The sequence below is a fragment of the Canis lupus genome, chromosome 3, assembly GCF_003254725.2.
Source record: "Canis lupus dingo isolate Sandy chromosome 3, ASM325472v2, whole genome shotgun sequence".
NCBI classification, from domain to species: Eukaryota; Metazoa; Chordata; class Mammalia; order Carnivora; family Canidae; genus Canis; species Canis lupus.
Genome location: NC_064245.1, coordinates 34,644,555 through 34,651,661, shown reverse-complemented (window position 1 = coordinate 34,651,661; position 7,107 = coordinate 34,644,555). Strand labels below are relative to the sequence as shown.

The 7,107-nt window shown below is 42.7% G+C and overlaps 1 pseudogene; it reads right to left on the bottom strand.

The window, feature by feature from the left end:
* Positions 1-5,840: 5,840 nt before the first annotated feature.
* On the bottom strand, positions 5,841-6,826 carry LOC112653983 (E3 ubiquitin-protein transferase MAEA-like; annotated as a pseudogene).
* Positions 6,827-7,107: the final 281 nt, after the last annotated feature.

Sequence of the window (7,107 nt, the reverse complement as noted above, 5' to 3'; positions counted from 1 at the left end):
GAGAAAGATTTGACATACGTCTGTTCTATATTTGTATGGAGTCATGGGTTTTGCTTTTTGACAAGGCAATTCAGTTTTCTGGGAGGCCTGGCTTGTAGTTTCTGAGACTTTCAAATTTTCTTTTTTTTTTTTTCTTTTTGCCATAAACCTTTTACTGACTGAGTTCACCCATAGCTCTGCCTTTGAATGAGAAGATATAAAAATTCAACTTGTGCATGGCTTTCTATCATTAAAAGTTTGCACGGTGCCTGGAATCTTAAAAAGGGACTTTTATGGAAAGCATTCTGCCATGTGAGGGATATTTTACAGAGACAGTGATGGAAAAGTTGAGCAAGGGGAAAAATGAACTGACACACGTCACACAACAGTGACTTGAGCATCTTTCCCTCTGGGCGACGTTGATGAACAGAGACGGCAGGGCTGGGCCAAGTTCTGGACTGACTGATTATGGAACTGACCAAGGGCAAGTGCCAGACCTCTCTAAGACAGAGCTTTCTTTACTTGCAAGGCCAGGAGAATACCACTTGCTGCCCCACCAGGCTAAGTGTAAGAATTAGTTGGCATGCAGCCCCATCTCAGGTCCAAAGCAGACCCTGTGAAGTAGCAGGTAAGTCAATCTTGCTTTGTGATATGGTGACCTAACAACACCCTCAGCCAACCCCTTGCCTTTGGCTTTTGTCACCAACTAGGCCAGCGATTCAGAGTGCCCAGACTGATTGTGGGGTTTCCATTGTCCTTTGAGACCCATCTCCCCCTGACCCTGCTGTGAGTGTCTACCCTGGAATTGCCCTGGTATTTCAACTCTGCCTGAAATTCAGGTGGAATCTATAGTTCAGATCACCAATTCTGATGTGGTAGAGCACCATCAAGCAATTCTGTGACAGTAGCTGTCTGTCCTACTGTTTAACCCAGTTCTGACCCTATCTACCTGGAGATAGCATCAGATCTCACATGTTAAAGGCTCAGTTTCATAAGACTGCCCTTACCTTAGATGCCAATCGCAAGTCCAGATTGTCATTTGTGCTTCTGATTGATCCACTATAAATCAGAGGTTCCCATGACCCCTTCCTTGGGTTTGATTAATTTGTTGGAGTGGCTCACAGATCTTAGAGAAACATTTTACTCACAAGATTACTGTTCATTATAAAATGATATAACTCAGGAAAGGAAAGATGGAAGGAATCCATAATGCAAAGTATGGGGAGGGGCCCAGAACTTCCATGCCCTTTCTGGGAGCACCACTCTCCCAGGACCTCCACATGTTCACCAACCCAGAAGATCCCTAACACCATCTTTTTGGGTTTTTATGGATGCTTTATTACATATGCACAACTGATTAAATTACTGACAATTGGCTATTAATTATTAAATTAATAATGTCTGTCTCTCTCCCTTACCCTGAAGTTGGGAGGGTAGGACTTAAAGTCCTAACCTCCTAATCACATGGTTGGTTCCTCTGGTGACCAACCCTGAACCTTAGGGGACCTAGGGGCTTTAAACATAACAAAATACATCTTTATGGTGCTTAACCCTTGGAAATTCCAAGGGAGATTCGTTCTAGGAACAGGACAAAGACCACTCATATATTTATTATCTTAAATGATAATATCACACTTATCTTCTAGGAACTTCCGCAAGCCACTGGAGACTCTGGAGCCACTGGAGGCATGGACCATATACAGAGAGAGGGAAATTCACTCCTTTCTCATTTGACAGAACCAACCTTCTGTGTTCTCATCCTCAGGATGTTTCTTTCCCTCACCATGGAGCCATGAACACAGGCTATGTATAGGAATTAATTGGAAGCAGAACTGGTGAAGGTTATATGGAAGAGAATCTTGGATGCCAAGACCAAGTGGTTAGATGTTGTCTTGTGCCCACAGGGGATCTATAGATGACCCTTTAGGGGCAGGGACCTTGGCAATGCATAGGAAGAAGCCAATTTGAGAGACTGGGCAAAAACTGTCTACAAAAATTCTTGACAATTGGCTATTAATTTAATCTGTGTCTCTCTCCCCTACCCTGAGGTTGGGAAAGTGGGACTAAAAGTTTCAGAAACTGTCTACACGTCAATGATGCTCAAATAGAAATCTTTAGCTTCCCTTTCCCTCCTGGTTCATGCCAAAAATTTCTATGATCAATTAGACACCACACTCACACCTCAAATGGGATATGCTCCCAAAGGAACTTACTATCTTTCTCCACTAAACCCACCTTTCCCTCAGTATGACTCTCTTCTATTTTCACTTCCAATTGGCCACAAACTCCTCTGGATGCTGCTGCTACCCACTCATGCTCTGACCTGACCCAGAGCTCTGAGGATGGCTGCCACAGACCTCTGCCAAGGCTCTCTGTCCAGTCTCAGGCAAATCACCTTGTCATTTCTTGCAGGATATACTGGAATGGTTCTCTTTTGCCTAGAATAGTAATCCTCAACTAGGGATGATTTCTCCCCCTCTCCTTCCCAAGGTGATACTTGGTAGTGCCTAGAGACATTTTGGGTTAAATCATTGCTATAAGCATCTTGTGGGGGAAAACCCAGAGAACCTACAATGAATAGAATGGTCCCAAAAACAATCATCCAGCCCCGAATAGCAGCAGCACCAAGGTTAGGCATTTCTGACCTAGAATAAAGCCCACATAGTGCTGCCCAACACCCTTGCCCTCCATGGAATGGCTCACAACTTTTCCTTGGTTTTGCCTTTTATGTCAGCAACATGGATTTCCTTGTAGCCCCTGAAAGTAGGTGCCTGTTGGGTCTTTTCTCATGCCTATTGGGCAGTAGTCTCTTCTGCTTGTGTTGTCTTTTCCTTTCCCTCTTTCACGTGTTTCCTTTGCCTTTTGCATGAATAACTGCCTCCTACAGTCTTTGAGACTCATTTTTGGCCATACTCTTGCATGAAATGTTCTCTGGCACCCATACTGGGCTCAGGATCCCCCTCTGTGCTATATACCTGTCTTCCAACTAAACTGTGAGATTCTTTGTGATGGGATTATGCCTTTTCCAAACCTAGTTGTGTCTCTTACACCAGGCATACAATAGGCATTCAAAATATTGATTAGATTTGTTAATTTCAGTTCAATGATGATTGAGTGAATAAATGAATGAATAGATAAAGTGAATGAAACCCCATTTATGTCCAAGACATTTTATATTTTGTGAGACTGATGTCCTAGCAGTGGACAACTTACATTAAATAAGTAGACAATAGTAATTTAAATTGGAAATGAATACTTTATTATGAAAATATATGATTCTTGTCAAGATGTAGGGCATTTTGCTAAATACTAACAAACTTTATTAAATTGCCAAGCACCTGGAAACTGTCAGAAGGAAGAAAGTACATATGAAATGAAATGTGACCAATTTGGAAATGTCAAATGATTATTATATATTGTTAGAAATCATTATTGCTCTTTGAGAAACTATTACACCTCAGGATACTTTACTTCCTGGGTGCAGGCTTAGTTCTGCCAACAGCCAGCTGGTGGTCCTACACAAAGCCCTTCATCCTTCTATTCTTCAGTGCTCTCAAAGTAAGGTCTTCAAAATGATGTTGTTTTGGAATATAGGTGAGGTTTGGTGGGTGAGCTCCGGAGCCAATGACCAAGAAAGAATTCTTGAGACGTCTTTGGTGCAAAATGGTGGTTTTATTAAAGCATAGGGACAGCACCCTTAGGCAGAAAGAGCTACTGCTCCCAGGTTATGAGGGGTGACTGATTATTTACTTGGGACTTGGGGGAAGTAAGGAGAAAGGATGTTTCAAAAGGATTTTCAGATGTTAAAGACTCACAGGGTACCAGACACCTTGCCATTGTCAAGTTGTTTTTCCCTATAGCAAGGCATTAACATTAAGGCAGTTGGAAGCTTCCTGGAGGACTGTCACACACATCACACCCAGGAGTAGTGGGGAGAGGTTTGTGGGGTGGTATCATCTTGTACTTCGTCCTCAGCTTACCTTCTGCTCCCTCATCAATAATATTGAGGGCTCCCACTGTTTTTTATTTTATTAAATCCAATGGTTCTTATAAAGGACATTGCTTTTTACTTTTTTTTATTTTTTATTTTTTTGGACATTGCTTTTTATACATAAGTCTGTTTGTGAAAGGGGCTTTCATGTGTTTACTCATTGCTATTATCTGTAGAGAGACACAGCAAGGGTATTCAATTTAATCAAGTGACACAGGCAAAATTGAGTGGGTGTAAGTGGCATGCCATAGATAGAGAAAGTTAAGTTCTGTTACTTTGTTGGGATTACCAAGAAGGGAATGCATAATTCAAGCAACCAGAAAAAAGTCTGTCTTACAAATGGAGAAACCAGTGATGTCTCCATACATGACTGGCTGGAATGAATGCACAAATGAAGAAAGTTAGACAAACTTCTAATCAATTTTGAGACACTCAGTGGCAGCAGCTTGTTTCCATTTTATCTTTTGGAACAAAGTTGGCTTGCCCGGAGAGAGCAGCAGTGAGCAGGGGCTTCTGGACTCCATGTCTGTGTTGAACATGATTACATATTACCTTCCAATGTCTGTTGTACAGAAGACTTAGTAGTGTGAGATGCTCAGTGAAAAATAAAATTCTGGGGTTGAATAAATGTGAGAGATGCTGAAATGTGAGAAGTGTTGCATGCTCTATTTTTCTCTCGCAAATTCCCAATGTTTGTTAACATGTTAAAGACAGAATTCCTGAAGGAAAGGGACCCTGCTAAGGTATCTACAAAGCAGTTTATTTAAATCAGTTTCAAAAACCCATTTGTCAAATTCTACCCAAAGTCTGTTAACTCTTTGTTACTCCAAGTAAGGTTATAAGCATAAAATGGAGGATATAGATTTAGAAATTTTTATAGAAACCTGACGCCCAACAACCATATTATCAGGAAATTGTCTCAGTGCATAGGTATGAATCAGTTCAGGAATTGGGGATGAGATGCTTGCAGTGTGAGCTGCAGACGAGCCATGTGTATAGGGACCACATTACAGTGTGCAGACTTTAAGGGTGATTTTTCAACTACAGTGCGTACTTACACATTTGAGAAAATGAAGGCATTTCATTCACAACATCTTTTTTTACAGTTATTATAATTTATTTTTTAAGAAATAGAAAACCCTTTAATTAAATGTTTTACATTTGCAGTTTATTAGCTAATCAACATCAACATGCAAAAATAAGTGCTAAATACAAGCCTTTATGGTATGATTTTGTGTAATCCTCAATGATTCATTTGATTTGAAAGGTCATTGGTGGTTACTTCAACTGAACTACTACTTTCCATAAGGAGTGGCAATAGATCTGCCACTTGTGGAGACATCAGAAAGGTCTCTGCAGAACTTGGTCCAGTGAATTTCCACATGAATACATTCTCAAGCAGGAATAAGGTCGCCTGAATGACTGCCCTTGAAACTAGCACAATCTGAGCCAGCCCTGTGGGCAGGGTTCTGCAGGCCACAGCTCTGCAGGGCACCTCCACCACTCTAGGCTAGTCAGGTTGTGGTTGCCACCCCTCCTGGTTCCTCCGTGGTGGGAGGGAGGGACCATTGGAGGGAGAACAATAGGGTCAGTGGTGTGGGAAATGACCGACTCCCGTTTCCAAAGCAGCTGAAGCTCCCAGGGCATGAAAGTCTCTCTGAAAGGCAGGCGTCAAGTACTTCAGGGGCACTTTGGAATCCTACCAGTGGAAACACTGTCCCCAAGCACAGATATACCCCATCTGACTCTTCTCCTAGGAGCACCTGTTGTCCTTCACTGATCTTTAATCACCAGAAACAGAAATGCAGACAGGAGGGGGGTGCCAGGGCTGGGGTGTTCTGGGCGGCTCTGCCTACATGATGCAGAATGCCTACATATTCTCAGATTGTGAGAAGTGGAGACTTCTTTGGTTCTTCGACAAATGACTTTGTCCTTTTGACAGATGGCAGAGAGTTGTAGATGTAGACTTAGCTATGGCCATCGGACAGCCTTGAGAGGGGCTGATTGTTCTCCATCATCAAGTCCCCTGAAATCTTACCGAGTAAGCAGGAATTGGTGCAGTGGGCCATGGGCAGGGGCTGCACTGATCATTCAGAAAGTGGCTGCACACAGATCATTTAGGGCTCTTGGAGAGCAGTCCTCCATGGAGAACTGTGGTGTCTTTATCACTGAGAGATTGGCCTTCAGAGTGAGGGTGAACACAGAGTTATTCCTCAGCTGGTGCAGCTAGTAATTGTACTGGAATGGCTGGCTCAGTATCTGCCACCGGGCTGGGTCTAGTAGATCCCTGTACAGCCAGATGTGCATTTCTGGTGGGAAGGTGAGCATATCCATGACCTGGTGGACCTTGGCCAGCTAGCTCCCTTCAGCCTGACCAAAGCACTCTCTCACATGTCTCATGGAATCCAGTCTCGTTTTGCAGGGTGAGTACAATGAACTGAATCCTTAGGATGAACTCCGGGGCAGCTCTCCATGCCACTCTTGTATGCTAGCTTTCCCACAGTCTTGTAGTAGCTGCAGTGCAAGAGGCACTCCACCATCATGCAGTCCATGTGCTTCCTCTTCCACAGGCTGGCTGCTGTGGGCTGGTCACTGCTATTTTTTGAGTTGCTCAATCCTGTGCTTTCACTTGGTGCTCTCATCCTCCATCTGGATGGACCGCGCCGTTCAGAAGGCTGACTCTGGAGTCCTTGTCTGGGCAGCTGCTCAGGGTCAGCTCAGCCACCACCGTAGTGATGTAGCTTGTCTCTTGGTGGATGTTTTTTTGAGCAGTGTTTCATAGTGCACCCTGAGGATCAGGTCTGCCTGCATCATCAGGTTCATGGAAAGCTGAGTAGCTGACTCCTATACTGCCATCTTGAATCCATAAAACATTAGCCACAATCATTGTAATTTAAAATCAAACCAGTGTCAATGTAACTAAGTGAAATTTGTATTATTTATTTTTAATCCTAATTTGCTGACAGTGGAACATGTTTTATTAGATTATTTTTTAACCAAGAAAATATATTAGTAAACCAAGTGGTGAGGATGGAAGTGGTCTGAGACAATGAAGACCAAATGAGTCTGTTTTCATATTACTCAGAAGCACTATTTCTTGTGTACTGAATTTGTGTTTTGTTAAAGAGTTTTTAAAT